Raw genomic sequence first — 19,749 nt, 5'->3', positions numbered from 1 at the left:
CATCTTAATGTTTTTGGCCACCTTAATTCAATCGAACACCTTACCATTACACCACTTCTGAAAAGTCTAATTGTTGTCCTTGGCATGATCATATTTATTTGCCATTGATAGTAGTTGATTCAAATAAAATAGAATTAGTCTTGCAATTATAATATTGATATCTGTCCACTTGCCTTTCATTCTCATTTTACATTTTTATTGTTAAGAAGACCTAAGCTCCAATAAAGAGTTAAAAGTGAGACTTACAGACACCAGTTAGATACTTTTCAATGAAGATTTTTTTTTTAAAAAAATGTGACCAAATAGAAACAGAATTTCCACCTTGTTTTGCAATGTAGATTTGAGGAGATACTTTGCTTCAAACATCATAGCAGAGAACCCCTTTAAACTTTGTACAACTCTACAACTATTGATAACACTAAGCAAATAATGAATGAGCTGTTTTCCATTACTGGTCAACAGGTGGTGCTATTGCCTCTTGTAATACTTGATAACTAAGTATTTAGGGTTTGTTCATTTGCAAAAAAATCTCAGCAAATATATTGTAGTACATATAATACTTTCTCATGAAAGCTCCTACCATTTTTTAAAAATCAAGACTTTTCTCTAACAACACGTCCGTCTGTCCTCCACTGCCAGATCACTTTTAGTATAATTGAAAGACAAGTTACCTGTTTAGCTTCAGCTCTGCATTCAAAAGATGCTGAGGAAAAGGCTAAGCTCACCATATATGAACAACAGTTACTGTTCTTGCAGTTACTATTGTTAGTATCTCTTGGGATCTCAGCATGCAGCATGCAGCAGCAGAAGTAACTGTTGACTCATTGGCCGAAAGCAAACAAATCACAAAAATAAACAAAACCACTTCTGAATTTTCACACTAGACGGGAGAGCATTGATCCTAAAAACAAGGAATGTTACATTTTTGTGAAATATTGCTATTCTGTACCACCCTACAAAATGTTTGGAAATTAATCACCTAGACAGGTCTGGAATTCTGTACATTACCGAGAAAACTCACTGAAACAAAGGAGACTGGTCAAAAATTAATGTCATGAGATTGAGGGTGATCTGCAGTTAACCGATTGGAAGAATTCCAGAAGCCATGTTCTGTGTACTTTCCTTAATATTCCTTAATTCTTAATTATTCCTTAATATAAGGAATAATATTCTGTATTCAATAGCCGTGCTTGGCATAACCGTTCATCTCCAGGCATTAGAAATTGGTTTCTTCTGAATTCTCCTTTTTCCTTAGAATTCATTTTCTTTCCAAGCTTCCAACAAGGGAGAAGATAGAAGAGAATTCCACTATTTCTTATGAAGAACTGGGATTCTTTTAGCACTATTGCACTCAAATAATATTCTGAACTATACCTTTATTTTTTGATGCAACAAACCTATTTTTCTTGTTACAATATCCATGGCAATGGTCAATAAAATAATAATAAAAAATAATCAAAAGCCAAAACAGTTCTAGGCTGCATAAACAGAGAGATAGAATCAAGATCAGGTGGCTCAGGTGGCCGAGGTGGCGCAGTGGTTAGAGTGCAGCTACTTCAGCTGACTGCTAGTTCAGCAGATCAGCGGATCAAATCTCACCGGCTCAAGGTTGACTCAGCCTTCCATCCTTCCAAGGTGGGTAAAATGAGGACCCAGATTGTTGGGGGCAATATGCTATTTAGTATACTGTCTTTGGTGTAAGCCGCCCAGAGTCCTCAGAGAATGGGAGGCATAGAAATATGAATAATAAATAAATAAATAAATAAGATCACGTGAAGTGTTAATACCACTTTATAATGCCTTGATAGGGCCACACTTGGAATACTGCATCCAGTTTTGGTCACCACGATGTAAAAAAGATGTTGAGACTCTAGAAAGAGTGCAGAGAAGAGCAACAAAGATAATTAGGGGACTGGAGGCTAAAACAGATGAAGAAGGCTTACAGGAACTGGGTATGTCTAGTTTAATGAAAAGAAGGACCGGGGTGACATGATAGCAGTGTTCCGATATCTCAGGGGTTGCCACAAAGAAGGGTGATCAAACTATTCTCCAAAGTACCTGAGGGTAGAACAAGAAACAATGAGTAGAAACTAGTCAAGGAGAGAAGCAACCTAGAACTAAGGAGAAATTTCCTGACAGAATAATTAATCAGTGGAACAACTTGCCTCCAGAAGTTGTGAATGCTCCAACACTGGAAGTTTTTAAGAAGAGATTAGATAACCATTTGTCTGAAGTGGTGTAGGGTATCCTGCCGAAGAAGGGGGTTGGACTAGAAGACCTCCAAGGTCCCTTCCAACTCTTTTATTCTATTCTAAAATGGCGAATGCAAATAGCCATAACACTTAAGACCAGTGATTGCGAACCTTTTTGGTACTGAGCACCCGCCCGCCTGTGAGGCACCAAGTGCTGAAAAGGAAGCACTTTCCGTGCGCGCTTGTCAGGGCTGTAAACAGCAAGAGGAGCTGCCCAGGGGATGTGTGCGCTGGATAGTGTACTTCTTGTTTCCGGCACGCACATGCACGCCAGCAAGCACGTCTTCCGGTTACTGCTGCAAATGCACATACGCCAATCAGCTGGCCGGTGTACATGCTCACGCTGGAAAACGGAAGACCAGCTCTTCCGGTTTCTGGCACTGCTGCATGCTCAAAGGCCAGCTAATTGTTGCGTGTGCATGTGCACCAGAAATCTGGAAGAGGAACGGGTGTCACCATGTGTGCCAGGCAACATGGCCCTGTGTGTGACTTCTGGCATGTGTGCCATAGGTTGGCCATCACAGACTTAGACTTATATACCACTTCATAGCACTTTGCAACCTCTCTATAAGTGGTTTATAGAGTCAGCATATTGCCCCCAACAATCTGGGTGCTCATTTTACCAACCTCAGCAGGATGGAAGGCTGAGTTAATGTTATTAATGTTTAGCCAGTGAGAGTCAAACTGCTGGCAGTTGGCAGAATTAGCCTGCAATACTGCATTCTAACCACTGCGCACCATGGTTCTCTATGGCAGATGGAAGCACCGTCTGTTTTTAAGTTATGTTGCAGGTATCCCATGAACAAAATCAGATAATGGCTTTGATAATCCATTCTGTCTGCCACTTTGACATCATGAACAGTTTTTTAGACTTTCTTAGTCCAGAAAATAAGGAGAGATATATTTTATTGTTTATTCACCATTTTCCTCATATGGTCAGTTTCATATGGTCAGTTTCAATTACCTTCTCTCCCTTTCCTTTTGAAGGAGAAGATTTGGTTCCTTACTAGCTAATCAATTTTATTCTCCACTCAAGAGAATAAAAACAATACATGACCATGCCAGTGCCTGCTTCTCTCCTCTGTGTGGATATTTCTTCCCTGATATGTGTCTTATGTTTCTGTATTTGAGATTGTTTTAATTTGAAGCGTCAAAGGGAGTACAGGAGGAGAAGCTTTTCTATGGAAAGTTTCTTCACCACAGAAAAGCCCAGGCAGACTTTTGAGGTAAAATTCAAACTCTGCACACTGCAAAACCCTGATAGGTGTCCATTTCCCCCTTGGCTGGTGAAATACTGAAGGAGGAAAGCACCAAAGCCAGAGGAGAAATCCAGTTACGGTGCCTTTAACAAATGGCACAGTCAATCAATATAATCCCATCCAACAGTGACTCGGAACAGCTGCACCACAGGCATGATTGGGATGGACAATGGTGACAGCAAACGTTGTATGTTGAACTCAGTGGTGGAGGAAAAGCCCAGAGGAAGACAAAGAGAGACAGATTTCCTAATCAGCTCTGGCAACAATTAACAGTGATGTCTCTGCTCCACTGACTGCTTCTGATGTTAGATTTTCCTTCATGGTTGAAATGGGCCTTGCATAATGATTCTAATTTAGGCAGGAACCTGTAAGATGGCTGGCCTGAACACACTTGAGTAAGGTAAGAATTAGATACTGTATGTTCTTAATGCCAAATGCCTAACCCTCCTCTAATTGCTATAGTAATGTGTGTCAAGGGATGGCATACAGGTAATCCTAGACTTATAACCAGTGGTGAAATTCATTTTTTTTTACTACCAATTCTGTGGGTGTGGCTTGGTGGGCATGATGTGGCGTGGTGGGCGTGGCAGAGGAAAGATACTGCAAAATCTCCATTCTCACCTCGCTCTGGGGCCAGCCAGAGGTGGTATTTGCCGGTTCTCTGAACTATTCAAAATTTCTGCTAACGGTTCTCCAGAACCTGTCAGAACCTGTTGGATTTCACCCCTGCTTATAACCACAATTCAGCCCAATATTTCTGTTGCTAAGAAAACAGTTCTTAAGTGAGTTTTGCCCCATTTTATGACCTTTCTTGCCACAGTTGTTAAGTTAGTATCACTGCAGTTGTTAAGTTACTAAGACAGTTGTTAAGTGAATCTGGCGTCCCCATTGCCTTTGCTTGTCAGAAGGTCGCATGGCCTTGGGACACTGCAACCATCTTAAATATGAACTTGTTGCCAAGTATCTGAATTTTGATCACATGACCACGGGGATGCTGCAATGGTCATAAGTGTGAAAACTGGTCATAAGTCACTTTCTTCTCTGCTGTTGTAACTTTGAATGGTTACTAAATGAACTTTTGTACGTCGAGTATTCTTTAGAAGGTTGTTTAAGCTCTTTTAACTGCTCTTCTCCTACAAATGTCAACTTCTCTGTATTTGTTTCTGTGAGCTGTAACCATTTTAATGAGAAAAGAGTTTTTGGAATGTGTGTGTGGGGGGAGAGTTTGTGAAAAATAGCACTTCATGTTAGACATTATTGACTGCTTTTGCTTTTGTTCCAAAGCTGCTTGTCTTTTCTTAATGCTCCTTGTTTCAAATTATCAAAGAAAAAGAGCAATCTCCTAACAATTCTTCATTAAAAATAGATTACAAGCAATAGATTTGCTGCCAAAATGTATATATCATCATCTGAACAGAGTGGAATATTTGGAGGATTAAGATATACACACACACACACACACATATACATGTGTGTGTGTGTGTGTGTGTGTGTGTGTGTGTGTATAAAGTGGATATCACAATTTGATATCAGGATGGGTAGAAAAAGTGGGTAATCTTGACATTACCTGAGTGCAATTAATCATCAAGAATTAATACATTTAATTTCCCAAATGTTTATACAGGCTGTTAAAATAAGAAAAGTGGATGTTGCTGCATGCAGAAAGGATAGCAAGACCATACACTGCAAAAGAATCCATTCTTTCTTGTCTTCTCATTGTAGAAATTAAAATCTTAATATATATGTTTGGATTGCAAGTAGAGATTCTTTTCTTCAAAAAGAGAATGCACATTCATATTTAATTATTTTCTCTGGAGAGAGAGAGAGAGAGAGAGAGACAGAGAGAGACAGAGAGAGACAGAGAGACAGAGAGACAGAGAGACAGAGAGACAGAGACAGAGAATAACAAATTGTGCCATTAGAACAGTGGCCTCCAACCTTTCTGGCTTGGCGGCCCAGTGAGGGGAAGAGGAATGGTTCCGTGTGAGTGGCAGGTGCACACATGATCAAGCGCAATTCCCTTTGAGCAAATGGAACCTTGCTCACTGCTTGGACAAGTGGAGCTACACCCGCAAACACGAGCACCCGCCATGTGCACTTCCTATTGCTTGTATGGCCTAGTTCTAAATAGGGCCCGGCCCAGTAGTGATCTTCATCCTGGAGTTTAGGAATCCCTGAATTAGAAGGAAGGATTGTGCACTCAATTAAATTGTGGATCGGAGGAGGATCGGAAGGGGTAAACAGAATTTGTTAATAAAGCATCTATACATGGATCTTTGTTAAGGTTTTAAGGTTTCATTTATTACAAAATGGATGCAAGAATGGAAGTAGTATATCTTCAAATATAAAGCACATCTTTTATGCACAATCAGATTCAGCACCTGGCATTTTAAAACATCGCTGAAAAAGACTCCTTTTTGAGACACAATATCAAAAACTCAAACCTAAGTAGTCAAATAATCTGACTTTGTGACTGAGTACATATCACTCTAAACCAGGGCTGTTAAACTCCTGGCCTGCAAAATGGATGTGTCACATGCTGGTCATGCCCATGCCTAGTTTGGCAAAGAGGGGAAGTCCTGATATGTCACGTGATACCAACGTGACAATGTGCGTTTGACACCCCTGCTCTAAACCATAACCCCACTGAATCCTATTTAGTTCACTTTGCTTTTGGTTTAAGACATTATGTGACTCTCTAAACATCATCTATAAAGTGATGGGGAACCCTTTTGGCAACGAGTGCCGAAAATGTTGTGCGAAAATGTCGTGCACCCACACGAGTGTGCTCGTCGGGGCCGTGCTCCAGAAAAGCCGAACTTCCGGGTTCTGCGATGCATGTGCACCCAACAATCAGCTGGCTGGTATTCATGCACATACCGGTTTTCAGCACTGCCACACATGTGAAGGACAGCTGATCATCATGCATGCATGAGTGCCAGAAACCCGGAAGACAAACAGGCAAGTCCCCATGTGCTGGGCAACATGGCTTCACGTGCCATTTTGGGCACACATGCCATTGGTTCGCCATCATGGCTATAAACTATGGCCTATTCAACAAATCATGGTTTAAACAAACCATGACTTAGTAACACATGACACATGACAACTACAGTTTTGGGATTGAGATCAAAGCCAACAATTAAGGTTATCTGTTCACTTGCATAACACAGTACAATTACCATATTATATTTTCTGCTGATATGTCCATTGTAATTCCTTGCTTTAATATTTAATATTCACAAAAATTGGTCTATATTAAAAGTCTCTGCTATACATGACAGGGGCTCAGATACTCTGAGCTATATGCTATATTAAATGAACTGGAGCCATTCAAGTGAGATATTGGCAAATAAGCATATTACAGCAGCCATAACAGGAGATGTGAAATGAAAAAAAGAAATGAGGGATGAAACTGTAATGCTTGGAAGAAATGAAGAAAAGACATCACTAATGGATTTCTCTAAAGAGGGTCACCTTCATTAATAATTTTAATGTAAGTTACTTCCTTATTCATTAATTAGTTGCATACGGCATAACCTCTACATAGGGAAAGGCCCTACAAGATGGAAGACACCACCATTTTATTTCATCAATCCTGAAGCCTGTTGAGAAGAAAGTGAATGAATATTCATTCTATATAAACAACATGATGACATTTACTATTGTCTATGATTCTATCGAGATTTAGTTTAGTGTAGTGGTTAAGGTATCAGGCTAGATACTGGGAACCAGTAAGTTCTAGTTCTGCTTTAGGCACAAAGCCAGCTGGGTGACTTTGGGCCACTAATATTCTCTCAGTCCTATTAAGCAGTCAGTGGCAAACTGCTTCTGAAACCTTGCCAAGAAAACAGCAGGGTCACCAGGGACTGAGGCTGACAACCCCCCCCCCAAATGATTTTCCTGACATTATGTGCTAATTTAAAAAGAAATCTTATTAAAAATGTAGTTCGACTCTACTGTACAAGGTTGGTATTCTTTCTAATACAGCAATGTTGATTAGTATTATGATCACTAACCCAAGATCATTGATTAAACCCACTTGTTTATATGCAAGTATTTATTTATCTTAATTGGGCCACATATATAACCTATGAGATTTCTGGATTGCAGAAATAGAAATGATTACTAGATGGTAGCAAACGGGTTGCAAGGAACCTTGACTCATGTTTACATCTAGTGGTCTTCTAGATTTTTGCAATGCCTATATGCCTAGCTTTCATGAAACCCAAATTTGAAATGTGTCTTATTTCAGCTATGTGAAATGTTAGTTCTTGAGCTTATATATTGTCAGCACATATCCATTTAGAAAGCTCTGTGTAAATGTACGTTTGTACAGAAATTGTAGAGAAGACTAACTTCAATTGCTTGGTAGAAATCTTAGATGCTGTAATACTGTCCTGCATTTAATATTCTTACAATATAAGTAACGCATTTCATTTTCTTTATTACATGGTAAAAACAAATTTAAAATTTCACAAGATACAGTAGATGTCAATAAACAACGATTTCCTACTAAGTTCTCTAATTAGATATGCAGCTCTATAAGTAATTTCAATTTCTTTTTGCATCTTTTCTTTTTGAAACTTTAACTATTCCCAAACAATTATCATATGGGTCACCAGTTTTCCTAACCGCGCTTCTAGGTTTTTAAAAATTATTATTAATTCTCCACCCACTCACCCATCAGCTTGCTTCCAGGATAAATGAGTTTGGAGATAGCTTTTTGAAAATAGAATCAATGTTGATTTATAGGATTAAGGATTATTAATTTCCTTTGATGATGAGGATGATGGGGAAGATGATGATGATGACAGCAATATCATTTATACATACATACATTCAAATGATATTGCTTTTTTCCTTCAGGAACAAAGTGCTGTTATCTGCATGTCTCTCTGAAATAGTCTTGTACAATTGTGGATATGTTCGTAAAATGCAAATGTATGACAAACCTGCTTTAGTGAATTAATTCAGTTGTATGAATTTGGACTATAATGTATATTGAACTATGAAGTCGCCAATCTCACTGCTTCTTATGAGGTTTTACAGACCCACTCAGAGACTGATCTGAATATTTCAATCAAGCAATGTTGATTAATTCAAAGACATCCTATGCAATTTCCTAACTGCGTGTGGGTTTGAATCTGGACTTCTCTAGTCTGAGTCCATTTTCTAAAACACTTCCTTTCATACCAGGAAATGAGGGGTTGGAAACAATGATTTGCAGGAGTGTGCGGACTCTGAAAATGATTCAGGAGATGTGTTTTAGACGGTGCATGAATGCAAATACAGCTGTTTCCTCTTACTCATGTCTGACTTTTTTCAGCCTTCTTCTGAGCTTGAAAAAAAAATAGTGTTTCTGTTTTAAAAATCACTGTAAGTAAACTACAAGGTTGTAAATCTGTAATTTTCCATCTTTAATTAAAAGACACAAGGCAATTTGAAGTTTCCTTTCTTTTTTTAAATCCTAAGAAAATATAGCTAGTATTTCAACAATATGGCATTATTTATAGTTTCAAGCAAACTCTAAACCAACTGTGAATTTTATTTAAGTAAATCTTTTACAAAGCTTTCTTGCTCTGACATTTCTTTCTCTCTTCTGATCCAAGGAAGTGGGTGTTATTCTTAATTAATGTCTCGTTCCTTGCAGGAAGTACAACACATTCAATCAATATCTAGTGGTTTTAAACAATAAACAGCTGCTTGATCTCTGTTTGATAGATTTCCAGCAAAGCCATTGATGATTTGCAATTGATGCTTCATATATGCGAATGATTACTCACTAGAGAACTTAAACATATTGGACAACATATTGCTGATATTATACTATGAGAGAAATTAGAACAGAGTGCATAGAATAACAGTGTTGGAAGAGAACTTGGAGGTCTTCTAGTCCAACTCCGTGCTTGAACAGGAGACCTTATACTAGGGGTGTCAAACTCAATTTCATTGAAGGCTGCATCAGGGCTGCATCATTTGACCCTGGGGGCTTGTGTGGGTGTGGCCAGGGTGGGCATGGCCAGCTTGATGTCACACGTGTCAGGGGTCTCTGTGGTGGCCCGAGCACTCTGCCAGTGAAAATGGAGCCCGGGAAGACCACATGCTCCATTTTTTCTGGCAGAGGGCATGATGCGAACCAGTAGTAAAGGTAAATAGAACCCACCGCATCCGGCACCTATCCCATTAGAATGATATGATATGTTTCAGATGCAGAACTAGTTTAAATACATTTATTAAGGTTTATGACCATAACTAGTAATAACTCTTTATCTAATCTATTCTAAACTGCAATGAATATCCCCATTCATTGGCAATTAAAATCAATTTTATGGTTGAATATATTCAATCTATTCAATCTGTTTAATAATATTTATACAAAATCTATAGGAAGACATAGCATTTCTATCTATGAGAAAAAACAGCATAGGTTGTGGAGTGAGCATTTCAAAGTAAGTGAATACAGCAGGTGTACCATTCTAGAGAACATAACTGCTAATAAATAATTAGGTTGTTGCAATCAAATGTTCATCAGTGTTAGTAATTTATAGTGCAGTAATGATTGTTTGGGCGTATCTTTTTTCTTTCCTTTATCTACATTGTTTTGTATTTTAAAATGGAATTTAGATTTAAAGTGGCTCCAGTGTAGTGTAGGATCTTTAGTATAGGCTCCATCTTAAGGACTCAAAGCAAATTAAATGAAGGTAATGAAACTTCTGTTCTTTTGTAATCAGATCAAATCAATCTTTATTTGGCCATAGACTTTTGCAAATAGATTAAAGAAAGAAACTGCAGAGAGTTTCCTAATTTCCATGAAGTATCAAAAATGACATTCAGCAACCCATCTCTGGGATACTTATTTAAGGTTTTAAATTGTTGATGTACCGTGCAATATCTTTTTGATTATATACAAAATTTCACTGCAAAACCTGAATTTTATTCATTGCCTTATAATATGGTGGAATTCAAAAATGGAATTGCTGCTAGATAATGTACAGTTTCCTTTTTATCCAAGTGCTATAACATTTCATTTGGTATGTGCAAAATTATATTTATTTCCACACTCAAAAGATTAGAGAACCTTAACCTATATTTATAATGTCCCTCTAATGAAATTTTCCCCACTAGAGTTCTGATTGCAAAGACAATGTATATGAAACCATCCATGAAACTTAAAGACTTCTGAGATTTGCCTTTGCCATTAGCTATAAAAGAAATATCAACAGAACTGTAACATATAAAGAAGTTTCCTATGAAGTTCTGACCTCTCTGAGAAAGACTTTAATCTGGTTTGTTGATTTCAAGCTTCCCCTAATAATGGGCACAATAATCTGGTACCTAATTCAGAAAGCAGAAGTTCTACATTTATTTAACTGGTAATGCCAAAGCCAAGACCCAAGATAAAATATATTAAGTTTAGAATCCATATAGACAGTAAGACCACTGTAGAAACTTAAACATCTATCTATTTTTGGAATGTAGTATCAACAAGTAGTTCTGATAAAAGAGAATAAAAACAATGGTTAATTATGTTGTTGTTAGTTGTGAAGTCGTGACCAACCATGGGCAACATGCCCCCAGGCCTTCCTGTCCTCTATCATCCTCTGGAGTCCATTTAAACTCACGCCTACTGCTTCAGTGACTACATCCAGCCACCTCATTCTCTGTCATCCCCGTCTTTTGCTCTCAATCTTTCCCAGCATTAGGCTCTTCTCCAGTGAGTCCTTCCTTCTCAAAGGTGGCCAAAGTATTTGAGTTTCATCCTCAGGATCTGGCCTTCTAAAGAGTAGTCAGGGTTGATCTCCTCTAGGACTGATTGGTTTGATCACCTTGCAGTCCAAGGGACTTGCAGGATTCTTCTCCAGCACCATAGTTCAAAGGCTTCAATTCTTTGGCGCTCAGCCTTTCTTACGGTCCAACTTTCACAGACATACATTGCAACTGGGAAAACCATAGTCTTCACTATAGACACTTTTGTTGGCAGGGTTATGTCTCTGCTTTTTAGTAAGCTATCTAGATTTGTCATAGCTTTCCTCCGCAGGAGCAGACGTCTTTTAATTTCTTGGCTGCAGTCCCCATCTGCAGTGATCTTGGAATGCAGGAAAATAAAATGTCACTACCTCCATTTCTTCCCCATCTATTTGCCAGGAATTGAGAGGGCCGGATGCCATGATCTTAGTTTTCTTAATGTTGAGTTTTGGTTAATTATAATATCTATTAAACCCACTTTTTAATATTTGTGATACCTTGTGTCAATTTTTAATTTACAGTAAATCACATACTTCTTGCTAGTTCACTTCCCTCTCTCTTCCTTCCTAATTTAACTAGCTTGAAAGCTGAGTTCTTTTATACCATTATCACATAAATATTTATTGGAATAAATAGGCAAAGTGGTGACAAGTCACCGAAAAACACTGAAAACATAACAGAAAATGATTCAGATATTTAAAACACAATTAAGCAAGCAATTACAACATAATTGGCTGAAATGATTCATTTGTAATCATTGCTAATCAAGGTATAAGCAATAACAAAAAGCACATTGTTTCAAATTGGGAAAAAACTGATGGATCTAGAATGAATAAATGAATGAATGAATCAATCTTAAATTCCAGCTCTTGCCAGGCAGATTCTTATTGTGAGCATCTAAACATTTTAGCCTAAAGGAAACTATATTTGTATCTATTATTTATTTATGTTATTTATTTATTAACAGTATATCACCATTTATCATAAGGAACCTCATACAGAAAATGCTATTCACAATATTTTGCCCCCTGAGATGAAGGGCAACTTGCTGGTCTCCTCTGATAATAGACCATATTAGTAGATGACACTTTCAAAGTGGAAAATAATATCATCTATTTTTAATGGGAAAAGAGCAGGAGGCTTAGGAGAAACAAAAGCAACTAGTAGCTTTGAGAAGCTCAGTTGACTGTTGAGCAAAACTATCACTCACAGGGACATTAAGAGATATGCCAGTCTTTGAACAGAATGTGGAAGTTATCCAGACACAGAAGAAATGACTTTGCATATTTTAAGGATGAATTACATAATGCATTAAATACATATTGTGTAGTTAGCATTCTGGATTTGTTTCCATTAGTGTAAATGTGAGGTGCTCTCATTCTGATTGATAGCCTATGAGTGATCTGAACAGGAATGAAGTATTTCTAGTTTCCTCTAACTATCCCACAACATCTGGAAAGCTTTTGTAGCCTGTTTGCACATTCAACAGCCACAGATGTTTGATTAACTAAGGGAATATTTTATTCAAGCTAGAAACTATAGATTTCTTTGTGACCCATGTTTTAAACCTTATAACAGTGAAGCCATAGGATCACTGTTATTATTTCTAGGAGCATATAATTATTTAGGGCTGGCCCTACAATTAGAAAGAATGAGACACGTGCTTCAAGCACAGATAGTAAGGAGGAACTTAGTGGTGACATGTTGAAAAAGAGTGTTTGTGCATTACAAGGGATCTCAATTAAGCTAGTTTTCTGCTTTCAGGTATTGAAAATAAAATCAGTTGCCTGTTTGATTCAGTTCTGTAACTCAATGCCCCAGGAACAAATACAGAATGATCAGTATTACAAAATAAATATTATGACTCAATTGTTGCTAGTTGCAACTTTTTGAGCTTCTTAGCCTGTCAGCTTACATTCCCCCCCCCCACACACATTTTTCATTATGTTTTCCCCCCGCTGGGCTAAAGAGCAAGCTCTCAGTGACAGACACAGAAAAATAGGCAAAACTTCTTAAATTTCATACCTTAATATAAAAACAGAACACACAAATTTAATCTATGAACAACTTGATTTGTTTTATGATAAAAAATTATTTAGCTGTCTATCATGTAAGCGTAACTGTTCCAATATATCAAAATGTTATGTCTCAGAAAGGTGGATTTCATTTCAAGTATGTAAAGGACCTACAGGAATTGGAATGAATATTTTATTTTGGCAACATTTGTACGGACTTTCTGTTAGCAATATATGACAAATTAATATAAATAGTCACAATGGAACACTGGTCTTTAAAGGAAAGTAGGAAGAAAATGTTCTGATTTTATAAAAGAATACTTCTGAATTTATTACTACAGGTAGTCTTTGACTTACAACAGTTCATTTAATGACTATTCAAAGTTACAATGGCACTGAAAAAGTGACTTATGACCATTTTTCACACTTATGACCATTGCAGCATCCTTATGGTCAAAATTCAGATGCTTGGCAACTGACTCATCTTTATGATGGTTGCAGTATCCTGGGGACATGTGATTGCCTTTTGCAATCTTCTGACAAGCAATGGGGAAGCCAGATTCACTTAACAACCATCTTACTAACTTAAGAACTGCAGTGATTTAACAACTGTGACAAAAAAGGTCATAAAATGAAGCAAAACTCACTTAACAACCTTCTCACTTTACAACAGGAATTTTCAGGTTCAGTTGTGGTCATAAATTAAGAAACACCTGTGATACACAAACAATAAGGCACTCCATACTCCATACTCCCCATATCTCCTATGTTTGCTTCTCCTGAAGTAGATGCCATTAAAAATAAATGTTTATGAATATGTTTTTGTTATTGCACTATTTGTACCTATTCAACATTCACTCAGGGATGAAGATATTCTCCCCCTGGTATTCAACTTCAAACAATTCCGGAGTAGGCTTCACTGCCTTTGAAGAGTTCTATTCTTTCGTCCAATGCTGGAATATGAAAACATACTTGCTTGAGAGATTCTGAAGAGTTACTTGAAGAATCTATCCTCAAAATATCCCTGCAAAATATGCTGGTTGGATGTCAACTATGTTTTTAAATAATGGCTTCCAAGAAATCATTTCAAAATACACTGAAAATGCATTATGGTACTATTATTACTCACAAGAATAGGGCCTTTTTAGAATAGTGGGAGCACCATGTGATTGAATTTGGTTTGCTCTTTCTGCAGAGTGCTGTACGCATGATTGCTTCCTTGGCTCTTGCTTACTTTAATTATTCTTATTTTTCTCTTTGGAAACCCTATTGTCTAAGCCTTCTGGTGTTATTCTGGTGATTGAGGCAGCCTGCAATAAATAAGTCTTTAACGGCACAAAGGAACCTATTATGTCAATGGAGTAGAAGAATGTATTTTACAGACAATCTATTACTTTTTTTTATTTTTCATCTGTGAAAAATTTGCATTCTTGCGTCTGGTACCAGGATGAATGGCTTCTGGAGGGAGGGGTCATGATGAAAGCAGCAGTGTGGCATTGCAAAGGTGAAAGATCCTGCAGGTGTCACTGTTCATAAAACATAGAACCAATACTCATAATCATAGTTATAGCATGATTTTCCTGTCCCCACTTAGTTCATTCCATCAACTATTACATAACATGCCCTTTTAAATGTAACTTATTTTTGCAGATAGTAATTATTGGTGTGGGAGAATAAAAGTAAGATTTAATCACAGGCCAAGTGGTCATTAATCAGGAAGAAATGTTCAGAGTATCTTAATTATATAGTTAATATTTATTCTGGGTTTCTAATTCAATTATTTCTAATGATGTAAATTCTAGATAAAATTCATACATACTATTTTGTTATTTTGAATCTGTAAACAAGCACACATAATGACTAAATATAACAAGTAGAATATATTGGAGTGTGTGGTGGCGTAGGGGTGAAGATGCTCACCTCCCATTCAGAAGGTTGAGGGTTCGATTGTAGACAGACAGATATTTCTCTCCTAGTCTTCAAAGAAAAACTATCTGTGAACTCCATCTTGCCTTAGGAAAGCATCTGGCTAGTAAAAGCTCAGCTCCATTCAGTCAGTCCAACTCTATCCCAAATTAAGGGATTACAACTGAGGTGTCAAACTTGATTTCGTTGACATCAACCCTGACAACCCTGACACCAGGGTTGTGTTTGACCTCGGGGAACGAAGTGGTTGGGCAAGGCCAGCTTGAGATCACTCATGTCAGGGGGTGCCTGTGATGTCCCGAATGCTTTGCCAGTGAAAACGGGCTCCCGAGCTCCATTTTCAGCTGCAATGGCTTCCTGCTACCCTCTGCCAGTGTAAACGGACTCAGAAGGACCACGGATGGCCCTCCCAGGCTCCATTTTCAGCCACAATAGCATCCTGCTGTCCTCTGTCAGTGAAAATAGAGCTTGGGATATGGCATGTGTGGTTGGTCCTCACAAGCTCTGTTTTCGCTGGCAGAGGCACCATGGGCCAGTCCTTTCCTGTTTCCAGGGTGGCCCCATGGGCCACATTTAAGCATCCCATGGGCCAGATCCACCCCACGGGCCTTGAGTTTGACACCCCTGGATTACAGAGTCATAAAAAGGAATTTTTTAAAATAAGTAGAATAAATGGATATATAAACAGCAACTTGTACGTATGCATTCACTTTTGCAGAAAAAACATAAATTGTAATTTCCTACCAGCAACTTTCCATCATCTTTTGTTCATTACTGTTTCTTATCTTACAATTTACTTCTTTTGTTTCTTGTTTTAGATCTCCATTTTATTTAAAGAAAACAAAGTATTTCTACAGCAACAAAATACCTTAAAAGCAAAACTAAAACAAATATTTCAGCAGGTCTGAAAAGCAGTCAGCAATAAAAGCAAATAAAGTAGAAATGTCTATGGAGACTGAATCATGCAGGTCATGGTTGTCCCAAAAGGTGAGTCTTCGGAGAAAGGCAGCATACAAGTTGAACAAATAAAATAAATAAATAAATAAAAGGTGCTTTTTTTCAAGAGGCAACAAAACTTTGTGGTTTGTTTGTTTGTTTTTAAAGACATTTCACTTTTCATTCAAGAAGCTTCTTCAGCGCTGACTGGATGGTGGGGAATGGAAGGATTTATAATCCTTGCAGACAGCTGGTCATTTGCATTCTTTTAGCGAGTCATTAAGGCCATCTGGAGGTTTATCTGTGTCATCAGGGTCACCTGAGTGGTGCAAATGGATGTGGAATCTTCTTGAAAATGTTGAAAGGACTGTGTTATAGACTGGAGATAAATAATGTAGTATCCCTCCCCCTCTGTTGAGAGTGGGGTATTCAATTTTGACATAGATGACCTCTTTGACCCCTCTTTCAAATCAGCAGTCCTCTCTGTCCCAGATGTGAACTTTGCTTCTCTTCAAAAGAGTGGCCTTTGTCTTTTAAATGCACTGCTGAATGGACTGCTGAATGTAATCCTTATGGGTTTGTTTTCCTATGTTGTGCCATGTGTTTATGAAGTGGTTGTTTTGTTTCCCCAATGTACAGATCTACACATGGCTCACTGTATTGTACTGCATATTCCATGTCCCTCAGTTTGTGTTCATAAATGTATGAAAGGAAATGGTTTAACAATTCAGCATATATCAATGTTTGTTTGTAGCATCAATATCTTGAAATGTTTTAGGGATCCTGCTACCTACCTTCTCTGTGATTAATATTCCAGATCTGGGAAAGGATTTTTTTTTTGTTTGAAGCAGCTGATGGATTTTTTTTTAGCTCTATGACAATCTAGATTTAACAGACAGACAGAATTCACTCACTGCACTGAATGATGTTACCTAGATGATATTACCTAGTTTGGTAGTGAAATGACTGCAAAGTATTGCATACATATTTTAAGGAAATGAGTTTTCCTTCTTCTGGCAAAATGCAGGGGGGAAAAAAGCTGAATGAATTGGCCTTTTAGTATTAGAAATAGAGTATTTTATGGGGTTACTAATTTTTTTAAAATTGAATTTCATTTCCCAAAAGTAAAATGACAGATACCTCTCTTTGCAAAAGTTAAAGAAAAGTCAGAATTAAAAACTATATGGACTTTGAAAGCTCTTGCATCTCTTCAGATGAAATTACATGGCTTCATTCCTTCACAAGTGTCTAATCTAAAAAAGAATTATTCAGATGAGTTACAAAGTCAAAAGGTTTAAAGCTGGTTGTGCATTTCCATGCAAGAAATGAAGGAAGGAATGATGTGGTGCTTTCTAAATCTTATTTTGGATTCTGGCAGTGCATCAGACCAGCCCGAGTCAGTCTGAGGTCATTAGAATGACAGAATAAACAGAGTTGGAAGGGACCTTGGAGATCTTCTAGTCCAATGCCCTGCTCAAGCAGGAGACCCTATACCATTTCAGATAAATGTCTGTCCAAATCACCCAGCTTTTACTTCCTGCTTTTAAATGGTAAAAAAAAGGCTCTGATGATTGCCACAGCTGTGATCGTCAGAGCCTTTTTTACCTTTTAAAGGCATTTTTTTTACAACCTATTCAGGCGAATAGGTTTGTTCTGTCCCCCCTCCTCACACAGGCAAACGTAATACCAAGCATGCCTGCCAATATTTTATTAGGTAAACAAATTAGAATTCTTGGCAGATCAAGGTTTTGGCAGCAAACTGCCGAATGCCTGCCAAGACCATTTTCACTCCCATAAAGCAGAAGAGGACTTATCTTCAGTCTATTCCAGGAGCAACAAATTATCCATGAGACAAGAGTTTAGTCAATGTTCAGTCCAAAATATATCCAAGCCGAATTTCAGAGATCACGATGTGACTTGCAGGGTTTAACTTCGTCCGTCACAAAGCCTGAAGAGCAATCCCACCCACTTTTATTCCTGGTGGGGTGTGGCTCCGTGACTCAGCTCAATCTCTGGCCCTCCCATGCCTCTTCCGTTGCTGCACACGCTTCTCCCTCCAATGCTGCCTGGGATCAAGCCAGGGTTCATCCTCCTCGCTCCCTATCAATTGGTGCTCCGATATGCCTTCCTCCTGGCACATCCCAGGCTGTTTCTCCTGGCCTTCGGATGTAACCTGAGGCATTGCCAGAAAGGAGGGTCCTGGAGAGGGAGGCCTTGTCAGTTCTTCCCCATCACCTTCTGAGTCCTCTTCCTCTGTTAGGTCAGGCTCGGGAGTCGGGGTCACAACACTGTTGTAAAAAATGCTTTTAAAAGTAAAAAAAAAGGCTCTGAGCCATTTTTTAACCTTTTAAAAGAATTTTTTACAACATATTCACCCGAATAAGTTGTAAAAAAATACTTTAAAAAAAGTAAAAAAAAATGTTGGCCACACCCACCCAGTCACATTACCCTTCCCCACCAAGCCATGCCCACTGAACCGATAGTAACAAATTTTACATTTCACCACTCATATTGTCTACCTAAAAACATGTTGTTATTCCTCTTGTAATTTTAATCTATTGTAGGTACTTTGTTTGCTTTTAGCTCTCACTTCTCCCATCATGAACTTCCATGCAAGTCACTTCTAAAAATATTTTATATGTAGAAACTATTCAATTGTTCCTCTCCTGCTGTGGGAGACTGCAGCTTATTCTTTATGGTTGTTGAATAAGCTTGGTCAATTTGCTACTGCCTCGGGGACCCAGCAGGAAGAATGCGGGTGACCACACTCTTATTTGTCAAGATGATTAATGATTACGTAAATCTATGGAATTGGTGTGTAGATGATGGAGGGAGGGGACGGAAGGGAGAAACACTAGCAGGAAGCTTAGGATATTCAAGAATATTTGCAGGTATTGATTTTAGCTTAATACTCACATTCAGGGTCAGAGACATGGCATTAGAGATGTGCAAATGGATCTCCCAGTGTCTTCTAGATGGTGGCTGAAAGCAACAGGGAAGGGAAATAATGAAGACAAAGGGGCTATTATGTTTATGGGCTAATTCTCTGAGGTAAATCAGCACTGTGGAAACTGGCAGCATATACTTACTAGCAGCTCGCTGAGTTGAGACTTTCAAAATAAAAAATGAATATAGCAAAGAAGATCCTGTCTAATATCTACTGCCCTTGTGACAGTGGCTCATAAGCTTATTGTGCAACTACCATATTTTTCAGAATATAAGATGCACCGGAGTATAAGACGCACCTTAGTTTTTGGGGAGGAAAATAAGGAAAAAGCTGATTGGTGGGTGGATCGGCCTCCCGGAATACCTCCAATCAGCTGTTCTCAGAAGTGAATTTTAGCAACAGGTTCGTTGGTTGTGAATTCTGCGCCTTGCTTTTTTTTCTGCCTCTGAAACTTCTGAAACTCTGTTTCAGGGGAAAAAAAAATTCTGCTTCTGAAAGCCTCCGAAACAGAGCTTCAGAAAAAAAGGCTTTTTTTCTGAAGCTCTGTTTGGAGGCTTTTTTTTTTTTGAAGCTTCTTTCAGAGGTTTTTTTTCTGAAGGGCTAGCTGTAATCTGTTCAATCTCCTTTCTTTGGTATTGGTATGTAGATTAACCTCTTCCAATCTG

The 19,749-nt window shown here is 38.1% G+C and overlaps 1 long non-coding RNA gene across 2 annotated transcripts in view; it reads right to left on the bottom strand.

Annotated features, from left to right (window-relative positions):
• The window catches only part of LOC117679097 (uncharacterized), a 110,141-nt gene that overhangs the window by 17,251 nt on the left and 73,141 nt on the right, over positions 1–19,749 (bottom strand). The window contains exon 3 of one of the 2 annotated variants that reach the window (XR_004595271.3): positions 19,054–19,119. The exons of the other annotated variant lie outside the window; for it this stretch is intronic. This is a non-coding gene — a long non-coding RNA (uncharacterized LOC117679097). The remainder of the gene's footprint in view (positions 1–19,053; positions 19,120–19,749) is intronic. 2 annotated transcript variants of the gene reach the window in all.

This window comes from Pantherophis guttatus, chromosome 2, assembly GCF_059756535.1.
Source record: "Pantherophis guttatus breed Tessera chromosome 2, ASM5975653v1, whole genome shotgun sequence".
Lineage (NCBI taxonomy): Eukaryota > Metazoa > Chordata > Lepidosauria > Squamata > Colubridae > Pantherophis > Pantherophis guttatus.
The sequence above is the reverse complement of the archived record's forward strand: the minus strand, read 5'-3'. Positions and strand labels throughout refer to the sequence as shown.